This window comes from Chiloscyllium plagiosum, unplaced genomic scaffold, assembly GCF_037043375.1.
Source record: "Chiloscyllium plagiosum isolate Xiang-an unplaced genomic scaffold, Cpla_swu_hap1 HiC_scaffold_19, whole genome shotgun sequence".
NCBI classification, from domain to species: Eukaryota; Metazoa; Chordata; class Chondrichthyes; order Orectolobiformes; family Hemiscylliidae; genus Chiloscyllium; species Chiloscyllium plagiosum.
In genome coordinates this window covers 9285604-9312764 of record NW_028270157.1, presented here as the reverse complement: position 1 = coordinate 9312764, position 27161 = coordinate 9285604, and the positions used below count along the sequence as shown (strand labels likewise).

At 40.7% G+C, this 27161-nt stretch overlaps 1 pseudogene; it reads right to left on the bottom strand.

The window, feature by feature from the left end:
* Positions 1-16045: 16045 nt before the first annotated feature.
* Positions 16046-16711, bottom strand: LOC148146713 (uncharacterized; annotated as a pseudogene).
* Between the last annotated feature and the right edge of the window lie 10450 nt (positions 16712-27161).

The window sequence follows — 27161 nt, the reverse complement described above, 5'->3', positions numbered from 1 at the left end:
ACTGGGGATCTTTTTGATTCAAGTCCTAAGGATATAGTCATTACCATATTAGGGTAGGAATACAAAGACACCCACAAGTGCTGGATGTTACAACTCGTGCAATTGGGCTGAAGAGTTGCTGATTTGCGTCCTCTCCCATGATAAAGCATCTGTCTAAGATCAACGGTCATTTGAAATCTCAGTGGGAATGACAGAATTATGTGCAAGCCTCCTCCTTGTAGGAATCGAGGAGGTGAAATATGTTATGTAAGTGCAAATTCTTCTTCTTTTATTCCTCTTCCCTGTATCAAGCAGATGGTTCATCCAGATGGTTTCATAAACATCCACTCCCTCCATCACCAATGTTCACTGGCAGCGTTGTGTGCCATCTACAAGAAGAACTGCAGAAATTCACTAAGGCTTCTTACGCAGCATCTTATGCATGACCATTTTGATCGAGAAAGACAAGGGAAGCAGATACATGGGAACACCACTACCTATAAATTCCCCTCCAAAGCACTCACTATCCTGACTTGGAAATTTATCACCATTCCTTCAGTGTCACTGGTTCAAAATCTCCAAACTCTCTCCCCACCAGCATTATGTGTCTACCCACAGCACATGGATTACAGTGACTCAAGAAGGCAACTCATCACCAACTTTTCAAGGGCAACTAGGGATGGACAATAAATGCTGGCCCAGCCAGCGATACTCATGCCCGGTGAATGAATAAAAAACGCATTATCTTTCTTGTCAGTGCAGACTTGATGGGTCGAAGGGCCTCTTTTATATTGTATGACTCTGTGACGGCTCTCTGAAAAATATTATCTTAGCCTTTTCCACACCTACTATCCATGTAAAGTACTCATACAAGCATACCATTTCTTGACTGTTCATTGTTCCTCCACTATAGCAAGGCGCGTAATTCAAGCTGTAATGCACAATTTAAATTCTTGTCAATTGACATGTTAAAAGGGCTTTACTTAATCATTATTTTTAACAATTATGGGATGTTAGCAGGTTCTTGAGTGGTCTTGAAATTTACACTGTCTCTAACACTAATTCTCTCCTTGCATGAAAAGTGTTTCATGAAAGATGAGAAAGTACTGTCATTTATCGAAATCTTCAAAGGTTCTGATCCTGAAAACCCCACAAATGAAGTTCGTGAGTTCAGAGCTCATTAAAAATAGATTAAAAATTGTAGATACGTGAGTTTTGCCCAGTGATAGGCAAATTCAGGATTCATGATTTTGCAGATATGGAGGATTTGCTGTATTCACAGTTTCACGATCTTCCATCAGCTAAGGACTATCAATAATCCCTTTAGTATTCTGAGCCCTTTTCCTTTTGAGTAACCTTACAGATGCATGTGATCAAGCATACGATGATGACATGTAGAGACATAGAGATGTACAGGAGAGAAACAGACCCTTCCGTCCTACTCGTCCATACCAATTGTTTATCCTAAACTGATCTACTCCCATTTGCCAGCACTTGGCCCATATCCCTCTAAACCCTTCCTATTCATATACCCATCCAGATACCTTTTAAATATTGCAATTGTACCAGCCTCCACCACTTCCTCTGGCAGCTCATTCCAAAACAATGCAACAGCATGTAAAACAGTAATTACTGTTCCTGGAATTCGAGGAAATCACCTCCAATACCTAAAATACCTCCAAAAAGGAGCATCTGTTACAGCCACAAATTTTTCCTGCCCTCAATCCTTTCCGATCCCCATCAGGAAATTGTACCCACGAGATTTTGCTTTAAGGAGCAACATTTTCCGCACAAATATAGAAAGTTTCATCTTCCCATTAGAGTGATAATTACCCTCATTTGCATTTCCATCGATGTTCTTTCCTCTTTCAAAATATATTTCTTCAAGATTATAGACAGTTCACAAGATAGTATGCACTGGCAGAGGCTTCGAATGTATGTGCTTGACTAACTTGGTTGGCCCAGAAGCATCTAAATTATGAGACAGTGATCAACGGAGTTTTGGGGCTGATTATGGATCATAAAGGACTTTTCTTTATTGGTGGACAGTGCATGACTGAAGTACTTTATGATAACTTTATACCAGTCAATGCCAAAGAGGACACTTCTGCTAAAGACACAACAAAGGAAGAGGTAGAAGAGAAATTTGTGAATTTCAAAGTAACTCAAGAGGAGACATTTAAAAGGTTGACCATGCTTAAAGTAAAGAAGTTATCCAATCTAAATAGGATGTGTCCTAAGACACTGAGGGTAAGGATAGGAATTAATAAGACTCTGGTCACAATTTATCAAACCTCCATAAACAAGGGACTTGTGCCAGATGACTAAAGATTTCAAATATCACATCGAAGTCTATAAAATGTACTCATTGGTTAACACAGTGCCAGGGACCAAGGTTCGATTCCAGCCTCAGGTGACTGTCTGTGTCGAGAATAATCTCTCCGTGTCTGTGTGGGTTTCTTCGATGTGCTCACTTTCCTCTCACAGTCCAAAGATGTGCAGTTTAGGTTAACTGGCCAGGCTAAATTGTCCAGCGATGTGCAAGCAAGATGGATTAGCCTTTGGAAATACAAGGGTTTATAGGATAGGATGCTCTTCAGAGGGTCAGTGTGGACTTGCTGGGCCAAGTGGCCTGCTTCCACACTGTAGGGATTCTAGGAAAGAAAGGTGTGAGAGATAATAATTGACAATTAGCCCAGTCAACCTACATAATGGTGGGAACACTTTAAAAGATATTTATCCCTGATAACTTGGAAATGATGGGTGAAAAATTAAAGCCAGCACAAATGTGATCAAGGCAAATTCCTGGCCACATATTTTTACTGGGGAGACATTGGGGAGTGCTGATCTTCAAATTGACAAGGAAGTTCCTGTTCATGACTGACTAAAATAGAGCATGCCGGTGTCATCAGCAAATTGGCCGTCATCCCAAGGGAGATTTAAGGACAAAAGTGAAAATGGCTACAGATGTGTAGAGCCTTGGTATGACCTCAAGTGGGAAAGTATAAAATTTTTATCTGCTTAACCAATGAAAGATAAGTTTTCCATTGAGGAAATGCAATGGTGGTTCACCAGACTGATCCATATGTTGGCCTGATTGTCAGATGAGAATAAGATTGATTAAACTGTGTCTGTATTTGTGGATATAGTAAGGGTAATGACACCCTTAAGGATAATCTACCTAACCATAAGACCATATGATGTAGGAACAGCAGAAGGATATTCAGCCCATTGAGTTTACTACATATTCAATGAGATCATGGCTGACCTGAAAATTTGCAACTCCATTTTCTTGCCTTTTCCCCAGAACCTTGATCCTCTTACTGATTAAAAACCTATCCATCACATCCTTGAATATACTTAATGACCTAGTCTTGATCGCCCTCTGTAGCAAATGATTCCAGATGTTCACAACCCTTTGAGAGAAGAAATTCCTCCTCATCTCTGTTTTAAATGGGCAACCCTATTTTCTGAGATGATGCCCTCCGTTTCTGGACTCTCCCACAAGGGGGAACAATCTTTCCACATCTCGTTAAAAATTGTGCAACCACCTGATGAAAGAGCAGCGCTCTGAAAGCTAGTGCTTTCAATCAAACCTATTGGACCATAACCTGGTATTGTGTGATTTTTAACTTTGTACACCCCAGTCCAACACCGGCATCTCCAAATCATTTCCATATCTACCCTGTCAACTTCTCTAAGAATCATGGATGTTTCAGTAAGATTACCTTTCGTTCTTCTATATACTAATAAGATTGAGATGCTGAGTGGGTGGCATGGTGGCACAGTGGTTAGCACTGCTGCCTCACACTGCCAGAGACCTGGGTTCAATCCCTGCGTCAGGCAACTGTCTGTGTTTGCACATTCTCCCCGTGTCTGTGTGGGTTTCCTCTGGGTGCTCCAGTTTCCTCAGGGTAAATGTAGGGGAACGGGTCTGGATGGGTTGCTCTTTGGAAGGTTGGTATGGACTTGTTGGGTCGAAGGGTCTGTTTCCACACTGTAAGCAATCTAAATCTAGGAGGAATTTTTTCATTCAGCGGCTAGTGAATCTTAGAAATTCTTAACCCCAGTAGGCTGTGGAAGCTCAAACTATAAGTAGCTTGAAACCAAAATTGATAAATGTTTGGATTCTAAGAACATCGAAGAACATGGGGATATCCTAAGAAAGTGGCACGAACGTAAACAGTCAGCCATGATCTAATTGAATGATAGACCAGGCTAGATGGGCTGAATAGTCAATCCTTATTCTTGTGTCTCTATGAAATTTAAGATGTGGAAGTGAAAGTTGACATATATTTTTGAGGATTGGCTATATAAATGTACTGGTGCCATTTGTAAAGGGCATTAGGAGCAGAGAGAGATCTGTCGATATATACAATGTCTTTGAAGTTGGCAGGATAAGTTGAAATAGCTATTCAAAGGGCACTAGGGAACACTGGCTTCCCAAATAGAGGTACAAAAGAAAGGAATTTATGATGAACCTTTATGAGATACATTATGAGATCCAATTGAAGAATTGTGACAAATTCAGGGCACCACATTTAGAAAGGGTGTCATATAATGGTCACAATTTTTTGGGCACAGCATAAGAACATATGATTTAGAACTTCTGATGCTGATGGAGAAGACTAATGGTGAAAGAGATCAAAGCAGACAAAGAATGATCTCTCTAAAGAGACCAATAACTTGGACAAATCTAGCATTGATGAAAATGACCAATATTCTTGAGCAAGATTAACTTGAAAGCCCATAGTCAACATTCCTCATGAAGAGCTTATGCTCGAAAAGCCAACTGTCCTGCTCCTCGGATGCTGCCTGACTGGCTGTGCTTTTCCAGCACTGCACTTTTTGACCTCCTACACTCTCTCATCGCAAAGTACTCAAAGAGAGAAAGATTTAAGAACTCCGAGTGGATGCAAAAGTGATTTAACCTGTTGGTGCAAAGAATGAAATACATCTGTTAAATGAAGCCATTTGAGAAGCTGTGATTGTTCTCCTTATAGAAGTGAAGGTTAAAGGGAGAATCGAAAAGAATGTTGAATATTTTGAACTGTTTAGATAGAATCTGGAACAGTACAGCACAGGAATGGACCATTCGGCCCATGATGTTGTGCCAAGCATGACACCAAATTTAATTAATCCCTTCTACCTGTCCTTAGTCCACATTCTTCCATTCTTTGCATTATCATACGCTTATCTGAAAGTCTCTTAAACGTCTCTATCGTACCTGCCTCCACCACCATCCGTGTCAGCTCGATCCAGACTCCTACCACTCTCTGTGTAAAAAACTTACCCCTCACGTCTCCTTTGAACTTTCCCCTTTTCATCTCAAACACATAAAGAAATGATGTTTCCATAATGGAAAAGTCAGTAACTAGCAAAATAACTGGTAAAATACCCATTAGAGAATGAGCAAAAATACTCTGATATGCAACAATTTATGATGAATGCATCATTTGAAAATTAGATTATAACTTTCAAAAGAGGGCTATATGAAAGAGGTGAAGATTGCAGAGGCGGAGTGAAAGCACAGGAGAGTGAGACTATTTGAGTATTTGACAAAAGCCAGAACAGGTACAATGGGCTGAATAGCCTCTTTATGTGCTACATCATTCTGTAAATGCATGAGATTTTATGTTTATATTTGGGAGTACGCGGCTACGTAATGGTCTCACCAAACACACGAAGAAAAGCCGGCACTGTTTCCATTGTGCTTGAGAGAGAGGTGGATGAAATTTCTCTTACATTCCCATGAAAATTATAACTGCTTTTGGAATAAACACACCTTCGGGTTGGATTTCATCTGCACACCAAGTAGCAAACCTGTACACTTCACCATAAAACTTAGGCTAATAGCACATAGCTAGAATTCGGATCCCTACCTTTTCAAGTAATAACCTGTGACAAAAAGCAGTGATGTAAACTGATGGTCAAGATAATATATTCCTTCCCTAATGTTCGGTTTCTTAGCAACAGTTGCTTGTTATTAACTTGAAGACTTCAGGATTCTGCCAGTTGTAAACAATGTAACTTGAAATTCTATGAGAAACATTATAAAAACTAAATCAGGAGCATGATACCTATCAATTTCTGATTTGATTTGATTTTTACATGTACTGATGCCCAGTTATAAATGGATTGATTGTAATATCTGGTGTGCAACATAATAGATCATTGTATTGATGTTTTTCACCATTTTAATACGTATGTATTCCTCTCCCAAAATAAAAGATGTTTCTCTTAATAACTCATTGCATGGACATTAAATTGTTACAAGTTTTGTGATCAGGTAAAACAGATGAAATTTTCCTGTGTCTCTCCGGTTAACGGTTTATGAGTAGGTTAGAGGTAAAGTTCTATCTGAGCTATGAAGTTCGGAAAATATTGTTTTCTGACTGGAATATGATGTCACAGAGTTGTTACGATGCAGAAGATGATCTTTCAGTCCATCTTGCCTACATCAACTCTAGTATCTAATGTCAGTCTCCTACCTTTACCTCATATCCCTGCTAACCATTATTATCCACATAACCATCTCATCATCATCATTATTGGCAGCCCCTCGCAGACAAGGAGACAACTCTCTTCCACTCTCAGGGTGAGTCTGTAGGTGACTGTACAGACCAATGCAGCTATCACAGGCTGTGTTATACTTGGGGCAAGAGGGGGAAGGGGTGGGAGGGGCATTGGTGTGGCAGCAGGCTCCTTGAGCTGTTTCTCCCCTCTTCCGCTTTTACCCGATGACAATCTCAAGGTGTTTGACACCTTCCTGAATGCTCCCCCCTCCACTTTGAATGATCTTGGGCCAGTGATTCTCAGGTATCTGTGGGAATGCTGCATTCCAGCAGTGAGGCCTTAAGGGTATCCCTTCTTCTGTCCACCTGGGGCTCGCCTGCTGTTTTGGAGTCGGGAGTAGAGTACCTGTTCAGGGAGTCTTGTGTTGGTCACATGGAAAACGTGCCCAGCCCATCACAGCCGAACCACATAACTGTCTGATGCCCTCTTGAACCTGACTCCACCACAGTTCCAGGCAGCGCAGTTTACACGGTAACTATTCGCTGAGTGAAAACATTTATTCTCATATCACCCTTACCTCGTTTGCACATCTCTTTAAATCAATGCCCTGATGTTTTTGTTTCTTTCACAAGTGAAAAATGGTTCACATGATCTACTCTTGTCAGTCCATCCATGCTTTTGAAATACCCTCCTTTCAGCCTTCCTCTATCCAGAGAGAACAATTCCAATTTCTTCAATCCATTCTTAAAGCTCAAGTTTCTCATTCCTGGCACCATTCCAATAAATCCAGTCAATCACTTCTAATGGGAGACCGGAATATCTAAAAGGATACATACGAGTACCATCCCCCCCTACCCCCAGCCGAGTAAAGATCTGGGCTTTAGGGTTTGTGAAGGGCTATTAATTAGAAACAGAATTGTGCCAACAAACGTATTTATTGCAAGTCATTCAGTATTATGGCTGCACAAGTCATAACCACTTCAATTCCCTCCATAAACCTAACCGTCTCTCTACCTCTTTCTTTTAAGACACTCATTAAAGCCTATACCTTTGACCAAGGTGTCAGCCAGAAGTCCTTATACGTCAATGTCAAATTCTGCATGGTATTATTCCCGTGCCTTGTGGAGATTTACTGCCTTAAAGACGCTACAGGAATGCAGGGAGTTTGTTCAAGTTACTAAACTCACTGAGTGAACTAGTCCACCTGTTTTTCAGGGTAAAGAAAGAATCTCGGTCCTGCTAATATATTGTTTGTAGGAATAAGAAGGCAAGTTGTGAGTTTTAGAATAGGGCTAGCATAAACATACTGTTGCTAAAAAGAAAGACACCACTTCCTTCATTTGGGGATTTTCACACATTTCTTTGGTTTTCTCCACAACTCTCATGCACATCGATTTTAAGGTGAGAGGAGTAAGATTTGGAAGGGAGCTGAGGGGCAACTTTTTCACACAGAGGGCGATTCATATGTGGAATGAACTGCCGGAGGAAGTGGTAGATTACACCACTTAAAAGATATTTGGGCAAGAATACAAACAGGAAAGGTTTAGAGGGAAATACTAAATTAAAATGGAAAGCACCTTGGATGCCGTAAATCAAAGACAAAAATAGAAATTGCTGCAGAAACTCAGTATGTCTGACAGAGGGCTCTGAGGAAGGGTCATTCGACCTGAAATGTTAACTCTGATTTCTCTCCAAGGTTTAGAGGGAGATGGGCCAAACACAGGCAAATGGGAGCAGTTTAGTTTGGGAAAACTGATCGACATGGACTATTTGGACCGAAGGGTCTGTTTCTGTGTTTATGACTCTATGACTATCTGATTGAATTTTAACCAATCCTTAGCATCATCATTGATATGTGCTTACAGTTTATTGGTGGTATGTTGATGCATTAATGAATTATTCACATTCTTTTCCAACTGAATAGTATACAGTTTGACATTTTGTCAACATCCATCACATATGGTGTGATATATATTTCAACAGGGATAACATTCATGCCACGGTGTGGCATATAAATAGCCTGATTGAAAGATTAATAGTATTTCTTTTAAGAGGAATGAGATTTAAGAGTTCCTTTCACTAAAATTTACAGGGCGATGGCAAATTTCTAATGAGTTAGAGAGCAGCTGGGATTGCTGTGGATAATTCATGTATTAACATACTTTTGATAAACTTTTCATCATCTCTGTTCACAATTAAGCCAAGTGAAAATGCAATGAGCCTTGCATTAAATAGGGCTCATTATTTCTTATGTGACTGTAACATCTGCTAATGTTTGTCTTGCTGTGTGGTCAATTATTCTCGACAGATAGATTGATTTAATCTTCTCAGCAATGGGGATAGCACATATACATCTCCCTACTGTTAAGTTCTGTCTATGTCTCTGGGCAGTGTATCAGCCACTCCTATCTTTTCAGATAGAGGGTTAACCGCTATGTTGAAGTCATCAATATAGAGGGCAGAAACAACTTTAAAGGCAGTGATCATTGATGGAAGTGAGAACCGGAGTCACATCAAGGGCATTCCGTTTAGAGGCTTCAGATTCAGCGTATTGCAAGAAAGTAAATGCTCTTTTATCATTATTCAACATTTGCTTTCCCTGAAGATTTCAGGCAATCAGTTCAACAGCTCATCATGTGTACTATGGGAGGCCAGCCTCTCAATGAAGTTTGAAGTGAAGGCTGCAGAGATGTTAAGGGTTCTTAGTCTACCTCCAGTTAGCAAAAGTGACAGTAAGAAATTTAGATGGAAAAGGCTAACAGCTTTTCAAGATTTATTTATTGAACAGGACTTTTCACTTCTTCAACGGTTGCATGCAGAGCTGACTGAACCACCAATGAAATGCAAATAGAACATTTTATTCTAGATCTAGCATCAGTGCTAAATGTGCAGCGAATTTTCACAGCATCTTTGACGTGTATCGCTATAGTATGGAATCAGGCCAGTCAGCCCAATGAGTCCACACCCTCCCTCCAAAGAGCATCCCACCCAGACCCACCCCTATTCCTGTAAACCTGCATTTTCCTTGGTTAATCCACCTAACCTAGACATCTCGGGACACTACATGCAATTGTAACATGGCCAATCCACTAAGCCTACACATTTTTGGACTGTGGGAGGAAACCCACGCAGATACAGGGATTAGATTACCTACAGTGTGGAAACAGGCCCTTCAGTCCAACAAGTCCACACCGACCCTCCAACAAGAAACCCATCCAGACCCATTTCCCTCTGACTAACACCTAACACGATGGGCAATTTACCTAACCTGCACATCTTTGGACTGTGGGAGAAAACCAGAGCACCCGGAGGAAACCCACACAGACACAGGGAGAACATGCAAACTCCACACAGGCAGTCACCCAAGGCTGGAATCGAACCTGGGACCCTGGTGCTGGGAGGCAGCAGTGCTAACCACTGAGTCACCATGCCACCCAAAGCGAACATGCAAACTCCACACAGACAATCACCCATGACTGGAATTGAACCCAGGGCCTTGGCACTGTGAGGTAGTAGCAGGTTACTCACTGAGCCACCATATTGCCAGCCTCTCAGTGCTATTCAGTGAAACAGTCAAGTTTCACAAGGGCCTCTTGAGACTTGGCGCCTCTTATTTCCGTGGATGCTGTTCCCACTTTGACTGTCCTAATTCACTTTAAACTGGCCTTTAAAACACTTGGGGTTCATAAAATTATAAACAGCAAAAAGATAGTATCACCATCTACAAATCAGAATAGTTGTTTAAATGACTATAGAAATCATGAAGGCTGTGTCTCAGTTGATAGGCTTTTATGCAAAAAAAACTTTAACTAATTGGATTTAAATCCCTCAGATACAAAGCATAATTTGAACTCATGTCTCTGGATCATTAGCTATGAGTTCACATCCTGCCACAGCAGCTGGGAAATTTAACTTCAATTAATCAAATAAAGTATGGAATAAAGAACTGGTGTCAGTAATCATGACCAAATCATTGTTGTAAAACTCCATTTATTTTACTAATGTCTTTTACAGAAAGAAATTTGCTGCTCTTATCTTTGCAATTGTAGAAAAAAGATCTGATGTGTGTAGTTTCCTGAGAAATTGCAGTCTTTTCTTCAGTTATCCCAAGATGCCTCAGATCAGTTGATTAAAATTGAATGATTTTTACTGTGATATGAAAAACACTGCTGCAAGTGGACCCAAGAAAGTATCAAATGTGGATGCTGCATGTTTGAAACAGATGTAAAGAATCTTGGAGAAATTCAGCAGAATTCTGACACGTTCTGAAAAAGAGTCATACCAGACTTGAAATGTTGACTCTCTGTCTCTCTTCATTGATGCTGTTGAGTTTCTCCAGCATTCTCAGTGCTTTTTTCTAAGTGTCAGTAAGCCAGAGGATAGAGCACTCTTAAGCCTCTCCCACAACCGTTTTGGCTAAGATTCTGATGAGACACTGCCATTGGATGGAATTGCAACCAAGAAAATGCAATTATGAATTCTGGAAAAACTCAGGCCAAATCGAAATAAACTCATTAAGGAGAAAGGAATAGATGTGGAAGCTGGCAGGAAGCTTACGTTAAGTGTAAAACTAGGAAGAACATCTTTGGTTAGCCTATTTCTGTCATGAGAAACCTTTTTAATACCAGATAACATATGACAGTCCAACTTTTTATTCATTCATTGGGTGAGAGTGTTGCTGGCCAGGCCAATATTTATTGCTCATTCCTAATTACCCAGACAGCAATTCGGAGTCAATCACATTGCTGTGGGTCTGGAGTCACATTTAGGCAAGACTAGGTAAAGATGGCAGAGTTCCTTCCCTAAAGGACATCAATGAACCAGATGGGGTTTTCTATGAATTAGCAAGTTTCATAGTCATCATTAGACTTTTGATCCTATTTTTTTTAAAAATTGAATTCAAATTTCACCATCTGCCAAGGTAAGATTTGAACCCAGGTTCCCAGAATATTACCTGAGTGTCTGGATTAATAGTCTAGTGATAGTATCAATTATTACATCTTCTATTGATATCTACACCTCAGTTGCCTTTGGATCATAGGACATAACTTAAGGCTCCTCTTAGATCACCACCCATGCTATCAATGATCATTTCTTAGGCACCGAAAGAACCAGCATATCATGTTTTAGAATGCCTGCGCCTTATCATCTTGAACAGAGTTTAACATATATTACAGGTTGTAGAATACATCTGTGCATAAGGTCATGAAGGTGTGAGGAGTTGAAGAAACAAATAGTCAAGGATGTTGCAAATTGGGTGGAGAGTCTGAATTCAGCCACTGTGCAAGTCACTTTTACTTCTGAGACATGAATCATCTTGTGATCAATTCATGATCAAAAGTCTTGGACCATATAATTCCCTTCCCTTTCTGTTCCATTCCATATTCCACATCAAACGCAGACATGTTCGGAAGAATGCTGACCAAATTGACCAGATCAACAATGACCTGAAATGCATCAGTGAACATGCATCATGTTCAACATCTTGAGCTGGCAACAACTTTGCTGTAATTTACTTGGCGCCTTTAATGGAATGCGGGGGTCAATGCATCATCATGACAGAAGTGTAGCTTTATAAAATCTAGATAGGTCTGCAGTGGGAAGTCAACATTTGCGGAAGTCATTATTAAACTGCAAACAAAAGGAAGTAGTCAATTACTGCCACATGGCTATATTGGGAAGATTTAACTTTTATAATGCTTTCTGTTCTACTCAGAGTCTGATTAAGACAATTGTTAGAGCATGGAACACCTGATAGTAATGTTGGTGGAAGCAAAATTCCTATTAAATTTAAAAAAAAAACAAGGTCATTAAATGAGAGTGGTTCTTAAAATACTGTAAGATGAGAGCAAAATACAAGAAAATGCGTCAGATAGGATAAGCCTTTTTAAGATCCAACACAGACACATAGGTATGATTGGTTCCTTCTGTGTTGTAACAGTCTGTGATTATGTTGCACACTTGAAAGAACAGAACTGAAATATTTTACTTATTAGAAATCACATTTGCAGGGTGATTCATGTTGGAGACATTTTTAATCTGGTATGCATGATTTTCGCATTATGCATCCACAGCAGTTCAGCTAAGCTAGGTCTTGGCTCTCTAATAGGGTCACCTTATTTACAAATGCTATTCACATATAAATAGCAACTGCATGTTAAGAAAGTAATATTTATCAACACTTCTATCATGGTTTTATTAATTACATTATATATGCCTGTCCTTATTGATCAAGATACTATAGTAAATATACTTTCAGTATTAAAATGTTTTTTGCAAAAGCTTTCTGCAAAGATTGTGTTGTAAAAAGTTCTTTATTACCTCTGAAAAGATCTTAATTTTAATGAATTAATTTAATTAATCCTAATTTAATTTTGATGAGCATATCTGTTGTGTTCTTTCAACTTTATCAAGCAACTTTTAAAACAAATGAATACTGGAATAAAAGTGCACTAAGTAGTCTTGTAACTGTTTTGCCATTCAGTTAAATCACAACTGATAAGTATCATAAGCCAATACATGTGACTTGCTTCTAAATCTTAATACCCAGCTTAACATAAATCTGCCAATGCAAAAACAAAAAACAAAATTCTAATACTGAATTCAAAATGCAGCATGTTAAAAATATTTGCAATTCTAACTCTGGTTAAAATCCATCAGTCTCCATTTGGAAGCTTTCAACTGACCAATCATGACAGGCTTCTGCAGAAAGTGCCCTAGATTTGCTCTTCCCCTTTGGGCGTGACATCACTCCCAAATGGACTAGCTGTAATTTTAAGGCTAAACCCATAGCCTGGACATTCCCACTGGAGAATATTCTTTTTCTAGAGCCCATCATTTTTGGGTTCATTAAATTAAGACCTCCAAGCTGCAAAGGCCAGACCCTGAATCGGCTCAAAGATATCGGAAAAACTAAAATCAGAATCAGCTGCAAAGATCTATCTTGACTCAAATATTGTAAGAATTTGGCAGAATCAAATATCAGAAGTTCTAACCAATTCTCATTTGAAATGAAGTCTGACTTAACAGCATATTGATTCTCTGACTATTAACGTTGTCGACGGAACTCTGAGCAATCTTCAGTTTTTAAAAATCCTTTCAGTTCAGATATGGCCACGTGACAGTGTTTTTGCATTTGCCTTATTTTTAAAACTTCTTATTAACTCTGCAGAGCTGTGTTATGTCTTTGTTGTGTAGATTTGAGATTATAGGGATATAGATTATTTCTGAAAATTGGCTGAGCTGATAACTAGGGTTGCCACTTGTTTGAGGAATAAGTTTGTTTGAATAAGCAAGCTGTTTATAACTTTAGACTCAGTGAGTCATAGAGTCGTACAACACATCCTTCAGTCTAATCCGTCCATGCCAAACATAATCCAGAACTAAACTAGTTCCACCATCCTGCACCTGGCCCATATCCCAATGTCTTTTAAATGTTGTAATTGCACCCACATCCACCACTTCCTCAGGAAGTTCATTCCACATGTGAACCGCTCTCTGTGTAAACATTTGCTCCTGTGTCTTTTATAAATCTCTTTCCTTAAAAGTTTGTTCCTAGGCTTGAAATCCCCCATCCTAGGGAAAGACACCTATCATTAACCTATCTATACCCCTCCTGATGTTATAAACTTTTATAAGGTAACCTCTCAAACCCCTACACTCTAGCAAAAAAAATCTTCCAGCCTATCCAGCGTTTCCTTATAACTCAAACCTTCCATACCTGGCAACATCCTGGGAAATCTCTACTGAAGGCTCTCCAACTTAATAGTATCAATGTCATTTACAAAACACCTTGCAAGAACTGTAACAAATACTACATTGGACAAAAAGGCAGAAAACTAGCCACCAACATCAACTAACCACAAAAAGACATTACCCACTATCATTAGTATCCTTACAAACAGATGAGAAAGGACACCACTTTGATTGGGACAACACATCCATTCTAGGACAAGCCGAACAGAGATATGCACGAGAATTCCTAGAAGAATGGCATTCTAAATAGAACTTTATCAACAAACACATCAATTTGGATCCCATCTATCACTCTCTGAGAAAAAGAAGAGGAAATGACATCATCAAAACAGGAAATGACATTACCACAGGAAATGACATCACCAAGGAAATGTAAACGCATAAATAGAAAGCGGGCCTCATAATACCAGTACTTCACCAGAGGCTCACTGATTATGTTACTTGGTATGGTGACAAAACATCTGAAAATGAACCTTCCAGTTCAACGAGCAACCTGATATTTAATATACTTATAACTGCGATCAGATCTGGACACTGTATTCCAGAAGAGGCCTCACTAATGTCTTGTCCAATCTCAGCATGATTTCCCAACTTCTATATCCAAAGGACGAAGCAATGAATGCAAGTGTGCCAAACACCTTTTTAACTATCCTATCTATATGTGATGCAAACTTCGAAGAATGATATACCTGAATCCTTAGGTTCCTCTGTTATACAACATTATACAAAGCCCCACTATTAATTATAAAAGTCCTATCCCTGTTTGTTGTACTAAAGTGCAACACCTCGCAACCATCTAAATCAAACTCCAGCTGCCATTCCTTGGCACATTGGCCCATCTGATCAAGGTGATGATAAAATTAATAAACATTTACATTTTTGGGACAGCTCAAGGAGTAGAGAAGTTTGATGATCAGTGCAGTCTTCCCATCAAATATGTGACAATATCTTGTCAATCTGTGTGAATATCGATGGGATGGGTTTTTGTGGAGAGCTGCTGACTCTGAAGGCATCTAAAAATGGTGGTGGAACTTGAATCCAGAATTCCTGGTCCATTGCTCACTCTGTCAATTGTCACCAGCATGGGATAAGATATGGATGCAATGCCTACACTATCCTGCCCTGGCTCACATGCAAGATTAGGCATCTTAGACACCACCATAGGTTTCCAGGATTCAGACCAGCTTCTCAAGGACAGATCACTGTTCACCCTTCTAAGAAATTATGAATCGCAGATGAAACTCAGGAAAAAATTGCAAGATATATTTAAAAGGTCTTACTATGTCCCGTTCCCCATGGCCTTCTGCATCCTTCATGCTTAGTTATCCAATACGTATTGTCGAACTAATGAGCCACATAGTAACAATGGGAAGTCTTGCAATACTGATTTTAAAAACGTCAATTCAGAATCAACTTTGAAAAATAGCTACAACTCTGAGAACTCTATAAAAGAAATTGCCATTTATTGTTTCAATAACAGAAGCTTTATCTCACTTTACATCTCTTAGTCTTGTCCTAATAAACATAAAGACAATGCAAGAAAGAGTTAAGAAAAAATAATTTACTATAGCCTCATAAATATATCAATACATCAAGATAAACCCATTACTTCGATATATCAATACAGATCATTGTTATGGTAATTAATTATTTGGAGATGAGTCAAAAATTCATAATATGGCCAATTGTAGAAGAAAATGTTTGGCTTTACAACCTGAATTGATTGTTTGATTGATCGATTGATTGAGTTATTGATTGATTGTTACGTGTAATGAGCCACAGTGAAAAGCTTTGTTTAAGAGCAGTACAGGAAGATCATAGTAAGCAAGGTGTACAGATCAAAAAGACTTAGACAGAGGCATACAGGTTGCATTGCATCTGGTGTGCACTTAGCAAGATGAACGTTAGCGAGATCAGCTTTATTTGAGGCCAGAGAGTCCATTCATTAGTCTAATAATGGCCAGGAAGAAACTGCTCCTGAATCTGCTGATGCATATATTCAGGTTTCTGTATCTTCTGCCTGATGGAAGAGGTTGTATGAGGTTACCGGGGTGTGACTGGCTTTTGATGATGTTGGCAGCCTTTCTATGGCAGCAAGCTGTGGAAATGGAGTCCATGGATGGAAGGTTGGCTTCTGTGATGGGCTGGGCTGTGCACACCACCTTCTGTAATTTCTAATGGTCCTGGGCCGAGCAGTTGCCTTACCAGGCCATCATGCACCTGGATAGTATGCTCCCAATGGTGAATCATAAAAATTGGTGAGGGTCCTTATGGATATGTCAAATTTCCTGAGCCTCTTGAGGAAGAACAGGTGCTGTTGTGTCTTCTTAACCGTCAGATCTACGTGGGAAGTCCAGGACAGGCTGTTGGTTACCATCAGTCCAAGGAGATCAACGCTCTCCACTCTCTCAACTTCAGTTTCATTGATGTAGATGGGGGCTTGTTCTCCTCCTTTCTTCATGAAGTCAATGATGAGCTCTTTAGTTTTGTTGATGCTGAGAGAGAGGTTGTTCTCACTTCATGAATGGGGATTTAGATTGTGAGAGAGGTTGTACTCCCCAGGTGTCATTGACTGCACGCCTGTAACAAATTGAATCTAATCATAACAATCAGGAGAATTTGGAAACCAAACATGATTAGGTTGTAAGCAAAGTACAAAAGTAGCCATTCAGGCAAGACAATCCCTTTATGTTCCCCTCAATCCTTCCTCTGTCATCATCTAAATCTGCTGTCATGCTTATCATTTAATTCCTGCTCCCTCATATGCTTACCCAGCCTTCCCTTTTAAAGTAGCTGGACTATTTCACACATTTTGTTTGGTGAAGAATCATTTCCTGGTGACTACTTTGATGGTCTGTTCCCCAAAAGGGGAAGCATTGGGCTGGCTTTTGTTGGTACTGGGACTGATGAGCTGTTGGAGCTGAAAGCAGGGGATGGCCATATTCCACCCTCTGGTGGAAGGATAATAATAGGCTGAAGATTTGGGTGGAGAAATGGCAGATAGAATTTAATCCAGGCAAATGGAAGTTGACCCATTTTGGAAGGTCTAGTGCAGGAGGAGGTATACAGTAAATGGCAGTACCTTTAGAAGCATTAAAATAGAGAGGAATCTCGGCATACAGATCCACAGTTCCCTAAAAATGAGAATGCAAGTAGAAAAAGTAGTCAAGAAAGCATATGGCATGCTTCCCAACATCAGTTGGAGCATAGAGTACAAACATTGGCAAGTCATGTTACAGCTGTATAAAACTTTAGTTAGGCCACATTTGGAATATGGTATACAGTTCTGGTTGCCACATTACCAGAAGGATATGGTAGTTTTGGAAAAAGGTGTAGAAATGGTTTATCAGGATGTTTTCTGATTTTGAGGTTATTCGCTATGCCTGAAACGTCGATTCTCCTGCTCCTTGGATGCTGCCTGACCTGCTGCGCTTTTGCAGCAACACATTTTCCAGCCCTACTTTAACAATGGCAGGGGTATGGCCAGTTTTCCCAGTTCAGGTTTATTCTAGTTTGTTTTAGCTGTAGCAGTCAAAAGATGCTGGAGTCCAGGAAGGTTGCAAGCTTCAGCAGATGACTCCTGACTTACTTTTTCTCTGAAATCTCTTTGGATGTTGTTCTGTCCTGCCTGTGACAATCTGTGTTTAAATTTACCTTTGTGCAGAGGGGTGTGTTTATGGGATGTTACTGAATTGGAACAGTTCATTAGTTAAGTTGCTGTCTCAGGTTAGGTAAGTTTTTCAATTGTTAAGTTATTCTAAATTCCGTTTTCTTTTGCTCGTGTTTCAACTGTAGTGCTTAAATAAATTCTGTTTTGCTTAAAGCCGAGTGGTTTGACCAGTTGCATCACACCTGGAATATCCACTTCACATCTGCCTTTAGAATAAGAAAAGTTAGGGTCTAGGCTACCTTCTTAAAATATTTTAAGGGGGTCCGTGTGGCCCATAACAAGTGCCTGGAATGCACCGCGGGGGGGAGGTGGGTTTCCTCCGGGTGCTCCGGTTTCCTCCCACAGTCCAAAGATGTGCAGGGTCAGGTGAATTGGCCATACTAAATTGCCCGTAGTGTTAGGTAAGGGGTAAATGTAGGGGTATGGGTGGGTTTTGCTTCGGCGGGTCAGTGTGGACTTGTTGGGCCGAAGGGCCTGTTTCCACACTGTAATCTAATCTAATCTAATCTAGACAAGCAGGAGGCTGGAAGAACACAGCAAGCCAACCTGCATGCTGCCTGGTTTTTTTGTGTTCTTCCAGCCTCCTGCTTGAATACCTTGGGTTTTCCTCCGGGTGCTCCGGTTTCCTCCCACAGTCCAAAGATGTGCAGGTCAGGTGAACTGACCATGCTAAATTGCCTGTAGTGTTAGGTAAGGGGTAAATGTAGGGGCATGGGTGGGTTACGCTTCGGAGGTCGGTGTGGACTTGTTGGGCCAAAGGGCCTGTTTCCACACTGTAATGTAATCTAATCTAAACCTTGGAATTCAGCATCTGCAGGTTTTATTTGTCTCTAAACAGGTAGATGGTAGAAGCAGATACAATAGCATTTAGAGAGGCATTTAGGCAGATAGATGAATGGGAAAAGAATAAAGGTCACAGACCATGTCGAGGCAAATGCTTTTTAGTTTAGAACAGTGTCATATGTCAGCTCAGGCCAAAGGGCCTGTTCCTGTGTTGTACAATCTTTGTTTTTGTCAGCACACCTCAGGAGTGGGGTGTGTTTGACGAGGTGGGATCTTCATGGTAACCTCATCTGGTATGGGAATTGAACCATCACTGTTGCCATCATGCTGGATCACAAACTACCCATCCAGCCAACTGAGCCAACCAATCCCTGCTCTTCATGTAGCAAGCACAGATCATAAAATGGATGCTGGATAAAGACATATAATGTAGTGCATCTCTGAAAGAAGGAGCAGGCCAATTTGAGATTTGTTCTGTCTCTTAAATTCAGAAATGAGTCAATGTTTTCTCAATTTCCTGGAGAACATCAGAATAAATATCAAGATTTTTTTTGGTGAAAATTGATTAAAAACTGTTGCTTATCCAAACAGTCATGTCAGCAAGCTGGTATTGTAAAAATGATGCTTCTTATCCACGTTAAAATTATATACTACAATGCACTCTGTAAAGAAACTGTAGTTCTGTTTTATCTTCCAACATTTGATTTATAATTACTCAAAGAAAGGAGAAAGAGAATCTTTAAGGAGCAAGAGGCTGTATATAATGTCAAAAACCAAGGGAATTCTATATGCTTCCTCATTAGTTGTGAACTATTGTAGGGCTGGCAAGCAATTTTCTTTTATTATTCTCTGATGTTGATCACTGAAATCATAGAATCCTGACAGTGTGGAAGCAGGGTATTCCGAAGAGTATCCCACCCCATTCCTGTAACACCGCATTTCCCATGGCTAATCTACCTATCCCTGGATATTATGGGCCATTTAGCATGGCCACTCCACCCAATCTGCACATTGTGGGATTGTGGGAGAAAATTGGAGCACACAGAGAAAACTCACGCACTCACAAAGAGAATGTGCAAACTACCCACGGACAGTCCCCCTAGGGTGGAATCGAACCAGGTCCCTGGTGCTGTGAGGCAGCAGTGCTACCCACTGTGCCACTGTGCTGCCCCTGGTGAGGGTCCATATATGGTGCCCATTCCTAATTGCCTGTGGAAGGATAATGGTTAGTTGCCTTCTACGACTGCAGTCCATACTACGTAAATACACGTTTTCTCAATTCACTGATCGGATATGAGCGTCACTGTTGTATGTATGCTGTTTTATTAACAGACCAAGCAATAATTGGTCCTGAGAAGAGAGTGCTGAAAATCTCGATTGGCATTGTCAGGGAACAGCTTCACAGAATTAAGACAAATGGTCGTTCCTAGGACATTCAGAAAGATCTAGAATTGATCTGGAAAGTACTCAAAGCTCAGGCCAAGACAAGAGTTAGCTTCATGATTAATAGATTCCAACTCACATCATACAGACAGCAAGCTGATGGGTCTATTGACCAATTTGTTGGAAGATGATGCAGTGAAGAGAATGAGTGGGACTTTTCTGAGGGAGAGCTCTCAAAGGCTCATTAAATTAACATTGTCTTCTTCACCAATTAAAGCCTTCAGGAAGCACCTTTATGATAAATGAAAGTAATGTACTTTTTATACATTGTCTGAGGATGGACGCAAGAATGAAGCCATAGTGACTGGCTGATAACAATAACATGCTTCAGGTACAGCCAGCACTATCGTTACAGTCAGGAAAGTACCTCAAACCAACGAGATCTGTAACCGATATGGTTGTCAAGCATAGCTAATTACTGCTCAGCATCTCATGATGTCTCATACAAAGCACTTGGCCCCAAGAGAATCTGGCTACACACACACAGGAAATCTGGATTCAAACGCCAAGCCAGACCACAAAACTAAGCACAGTTGAACATCGAAACACCACAACTCTGCCATCAAAGAAAGTATCAGACAATATGCAATCCCTGCAATCACATCAATGAAATACAGAGTAAACCAAGTAAAAAACAAATTTCACAAGGTAATCAACTTTTGCATATATTTACCTCACATGTCACGTCGATCATCAGAAGCTTTTACGACCATTAAATTACACCCTGACAAGACAGGCCGACACATCCCAAAAGCTAAATCCAACACAGGAGCTAATATCAACGTATCACAACACATCCTGAAAGCCATGTGCCTCAGGAACTGTTGCCCCATGGTAAAACGTATGGGAACCCATCTCCCAGAGCAAAACAGATCACAATTTAAGGGTCCTGCCTGAAACATCGACTCTCCTGCTTTCCTGATGCTGCTTGACTTGCTGTGCTTTTTCCAGCTCCACACTTTATCAACTACAATGTCACTACACAAAAACAGAAGTTGCTGGAGAAACTCAGTATGTGTGGCAACATTACTGGAGAGAAAACAGAGTTAGTGTTTTGAGTCGATGAACAGACCCTGTTCTGATGAAGAGTATCTGGACACAAAACGTCAACTCTGTTTAACTCTCCACAGATGTTGAGTTTCTCCAGTCACTTCTGTTTTTGTTTCAGATTTCCTGTCTCCACAGTCCTTTGTTTTATTTTATGCCAATACACAAGTTTATCTTGGTTTTCCTAAATCTCCTACCCAGAAGATACTAATGATCCAGCAGTGGCAGGATTATGTGTGTGCAGATATCTCAATGTGATCCCAGCCCTTGAGATTTAACTTGCACTCATAGAACAGAGAACATAGAATGTTACAGCACAGTACAGGCCCTTCGGCCCTCGATGTTGCACCAATCTGTGAAATTAACCTGATGCCCATCTAACCTACACAATTCCATTATTATCCATAAGTATGTCCAATGCCCATTTAAATGCCCTTATAGCCGGCGAGTCTACTACTGTTGCAGGCAGGCCGTTCCACCTCCCTACTATTCTCTGAGTGAAGAAACTATGCTACTATCTGTCCTAAATCTATCACCCCTCAATTTAAAGTTACATCTCTTCATGTTAGCCTTCACTATCCAAGGAAAAAAGCTCTCACTGTTCACCTATCTAACCCTCTGATTATCTTATACATTACGATAAAGTCACCTCTCAACCTCCTTCTCTCTAAAGAAAACAGTCTCAGTTCCCTCAGCATTTCCTCATAAGACCTTCCTTCCATTCCAGGCAACATTCTAGAAATTTCTTCTGAACCTTTTCCAAAGCTTCCACATCCTTCCTATAATGCAGTGACCAGAACTGTACGTAATACTTCAGGTGCGGCTGCACCAGTGTCTTGTACAGCTGAAGCATGACTTTATGGCTCCAAAACTCAATCCCTCTACCAATAAACGCTAACACACCATATGCCTTCTTAACAACCCTATCAATCCAGGTGGCAACTTTCAGGGATTTATGCACTGGACACGAGATCTTTCTGTTCATCTACACTGCCAAGAATTTTACTGTTAGCCCAGTACTCTGTATTCCTGTTATTACTTCCGAAGTGAACTACCTCACACTTTTCCACATTAAACTCCATTTGCCATTTCTCCACCAGGTCTGCAGCTTATCTATGTCCCTCTGTAACTTACAACATTCTTTAGCACTAACGACAACCCTGCCTACGTTAGTGTCATCCCCAAATTTACTAACCCATCCTTCTATGCCCACATCCAGATCATTTATAAAGATGGCAAACAGCACTGGCCCCAAAACAGATTCCTGCGGCACACCGCTGGTAGCTGAGCTCCAGGATGAACACTTCCTATCAACTACCTACCACCCTCTGTCTTATTTCAACTAGCCAATTTCTGACCCAAACCGCTAAATCACCTCCAAACCCGAAACTCTATATTTTGCGCGATAGCCTATTGTATGGAATCTTATCAAACGCCTTACTGATATCCATATCAGTAACATCAACTTCTTTACCTTCATCCACCTGTTTTGTCACCTTCTCGAAGAACTCAATAAGGTTAGTTAGGCACGAGCTACCCTTCACAAAACCGTGCTGACTATCCCTAATCAAATTATTCCTTTCCAGATGATTATAAATCCTATCTTTTATAATGGTTTCCAACATTTTACCCACAACCGAAGTAAGGCTCACTGGTCTATAATTAACAGGGTTGTCCTGACTTCCTTTCTTAAACAAGCGAACAACATTTACTATCTTCCAGTCTTCTGGCACTTCTCCTGTCAACAATGATGACACAAAGTTCAAAGCCAATGGCTCTGCAATCTCCTCTCTGGTTTGCCAGAGAATCTGAGGAATAGTCCCATCCGGCCCAGGTGTCTTATCTATTTTCAGATCTTCCAAAATTGCTAAAACCTCTTCTTTGTCAACCACAATCCCATCTAATCTAGTAGCCTATGTCTCCGTATTTTCACTAACATTGCCGTTTTCCAATGTGAATACTGATGAAAAGTATTAATTATGCACTTCCCCTATGTCCTCAGATTCCACACACAACTTCCCACTTTTATCTTTGATTGACCTTAATCTTACTCTAGTCATTGTTTTATGCCTGATTTAGTTATCCTTGGTCTGATCCGCCAACAACTTCTCATGTCCCCTCCTGGCTCTTCTTAGCCCTCTCTTTAGATCTCCACTTACTGGGGTGGAACAGACCACATGAGAAGCAAACAAATCAATTAAGATATTTTCAGGACAAATTATCATGCTTTGGCCAGAGTCAATGTGGACAGTTACAATTGGTAACAGTTGAAGATGGGAAACTATGAGAGGACACAAAAAGCAGTCATTATCTATGGATGGCCTCACATTATTGAAGAAGTACCTAGGAACATTTGATCATTTGGGAATACCACCATGAGTAATTTTCAAGGGTTGACAAGAGCCAATAACACAACCAACATCTCAAGATATCATATCCATGTTCCAGTGGGGACAAATGAGCATTGAATGCACTTGACAGCTAACTCATGAATCTGTGTATTGGCCAGGGATGAATCAGGATATCCGAACATTTGCAAATGCATGCGAGACATGACAAACATAACAACTCCAGCCTGTATATCCATACAGTGTTCCATATGCCCTTTGAATACAAGTAGATTTTAGATTAGATTCCCTACACTGTGGGAAACAGGCCCTTTGGCTCAACAAGTCCACACCAACCCTCTGGAGAGTAACCCACCCAGACCCATTTCCTCTGACTAACGCACCTAACACTATGGGCAATTTAGCATGGTCAATTCACCTGACCTGCACATCATTGAGCCTGGGACCAAACCTGGGTTCCTGGTGCTAACAACTGAGCCACTGTGCCGCCCTAAGTAGCATCAGATGCAAAGTGAAGACTTTATCCTTTGTACAGATTACTTCTCCAATCTTCCCAATGCTCTATGGCTTAGCAAGTGGTGTGCGCAATGACTTTGCTACTTTTACACACCACTTCAAATCTAGGTCTTCTCATTCTTTTTTTTCTATGAGCTTCTCCCCATGTATTCCATCTAGCCCACTCATAATTTTGTAAACCTCTGTTTATTTAATTGGCTTATCCAGTGGGAAATTGAAATCGTTAACTTGGTCACCAACTAACATGCTCCCTGATTTTGTACCTCATGAATTTCAATAGAAAGCAAAATTAAGCGGACTGTTTCTATTCTATTCGTTTTCCAGTGGACTTGTTTATTTTAAAATTACCTGCCTCCAAATTACTTCCTTATTACATAAAAGTGGAAAGAACTGTGGATGCTGTAAATCAGAAATATAAACAGAAATTGCTGGAAAAACTCAGCAGATCTGGCAGCATCTGTGGTGAGAAATCGGAGTTAATGTTTTGGTTCCGGTGACCCTTCCTCAGAACAAATTACTTTCTTATTGCCGCTGAATAAGTGTTGTGGTGCAGGACAGCCTTCTTCATAAGATATCTCAAAAAATATTTAAAAATATTGATTGATGTATTATTTTACCTTTCATCTGATTGAAGGAGAACAGTTTAATGATTCTGACAATGGTTTTATGCAGATTATGATTAACCCACAAATGTACATTTTATTTTGAATCCCTAGCTTTTGAGGTTTTTGATTTTAAATGCATATTTTGCCACTAATTAAATGACTTATAGATGAATGATGAATTCATCTGCAATTGTACTGGTGCACAAGTGCCATTAGCTGAAGGCAAAGCTAATATTTGCTATTGTATCAGTTTCAATGGAACCGAACATCAATTACGCACTGATTATCCACCCTCTGTCATGGTTAATGGGACAATATATCACCAACATCAAGGTCAAAGCCTCCTTTTTGTGGTATTGGTAGCAATATGCTGAACCTGGATAATTAGGGTGGCTACCCTTTCTCTAATAAAGCCCTTAGAGTACAGATACTTGGCAGCAATTAGCAACAGGAATTATTAAATGCAAAAAAGCAAAGCAAAAATGAGCCTCCAAACTGTTGAAATGGTATCAGTTTACATCCTTTGTTCTAATCTTCCTCCTGTGGACTGAAGTTACGTGCAAACAGGGAAGGCAAAGGAATTTTGCCATATGCGTCTGGTATTATTGACAGTGCCTGAAATCTGTTTATTATTCCACGTGCATCCGAACACAATTGAGTCTAGCCAGTGCACTTCAGGCTGATGTGTTCAAAATGTACAACTGGGATGTCTCCACTTAACATTTTATTGGCTAGATAAGGTTGTACATGGATTTTTTTTAGGCAGCTTCTTAATTTTAGGGCTCCATCCATTGTTTGATGAGACTTATTGTCGTAATCACTGCTGTCTGCCTTCCATGTTGTACAGTTCCTGTCGAACTGCTTTCAGCTTGAACAGACGAAAGTCAATATGCTGGATGTTGCATTTTTTAATATCTGACAGAACATCTGGGATAAAAGGAAGCCCTCTGGGTAGGAGGCACATCTCTGTAAAGACTCGAGGAGCAGTCTGCTGCTGTAATGGTGAATTTGAGCACATTAGATTTCCATGGAAGTCTGAACTCAATGAGCTAGGCAAAAGAGAGGACTGCAGTTGCTGGAAACCAGAGTTTAGATCAGAGTGATTAGATAACTTACAGTGTGGAAACAGGCCCTTCGGCCCAACAAGTCCACACCGCCCCGCCGAAGCGCAACCCACCCATACCCCTACATTTACCCCTTACCTAACACTACGGGCAATTTAGCATGGCCAATTCACCTGACTTGCACATCTTTGGACTGTGGGAGTGATGCTGGAAAAGCACAGCAGGTCAGGCAGCATCCGAGGAGCAGGAAAATCAACGTTTCGGGTAAAAACCCCTCATCGGGAATAGAGACAGAGTGCCTGCAGGGTAGAGAGATAAATGGACAGGGGGTGGGGGTGGGGGAGGGGGGCGCTGGGGAGAAGGTAGCAAAGAGTACAAGAGGTGAATGGGGGTGGGGGTGGAGGTAATAGGTCAGAGGGGAGGGTGGGGGAAGGTAGCAAAGAGTGCAATAGGTGAATGGGGTTGGGGCTGGAGGTGATAGGTCAGGGAGGAGGGTGAAGTAGATATGTGGAAAGGAAGATAGGCAGGTAAGACAGGTCATGAGGACAGTGCTGAGCTGGAAGGTTGGAGCTGGGGTGAGGTGGGGGATGAGGTATTGAGGAAACTTGTGAAGTCCACATTGATGCCCTGGGGTTGAAGTGTTCGGAGGCGGAAGATGAGGCGTTCTTCCTCCAGGCGTCAGGTGGTGAGCGAGAGGCAATGGAGGAGGCCCAGGACCTGCATGTCCTTGGCAGAGTGGGAGGGGGAGTTGATATGTTGGGCCACGGGGCGGTGGGGTTGATTGGTGTGGCTGTCCTGGAGATGTTCTCTAAAGCGCTCTGCGAGGAGGCATCCAGTCTCCCCAATGTAGAGGAGACCGCATCGGGAGCAACGGATACAATAAATGACATTGGTGCAGGTGAAACTTTGATGGATGTGGGAGGCTCCTTTGGGACCTTGGATGGAGGTGAGGGGGGATAGTTGCAGAGTGTGTTAAATAAGATGAACAGCCTCTTTCAAGTTTTGTCCCGGGCATCCTGGTGAATGTTAGAAGGTTCTCCAACGTGAAATTTGAAATACTTTTTAAATCTGGCATTGGAATGGAATAAGTGGAAGAAGCAGGCAAAGTAAATTGCTCTGCTTCAAAGATATAAATTACACAAATAAAGTAAGCCTCAAGGGATTATTTTGATTTTGCTAGCAAGGTGTGACGGGCCTAATCACCTCTTACTGTGCAATATGAGCTCACACCCTCAGCAATACTTTCTTAGCAATATGCACAACAGTAGAGGAGTACCAATCATTTTACTATTTGTAAACAAAAAGAAAATGCAATACAATTAAATGTTTGTAAAATCAGGTAATTCAGTGCAGATAAGGAAAGCTGTTTCATTTGTTCAGCTCATCTGCTTCTAAGAAATAAAAAAATACACCATTCTTTGCCTCCATGATCTAA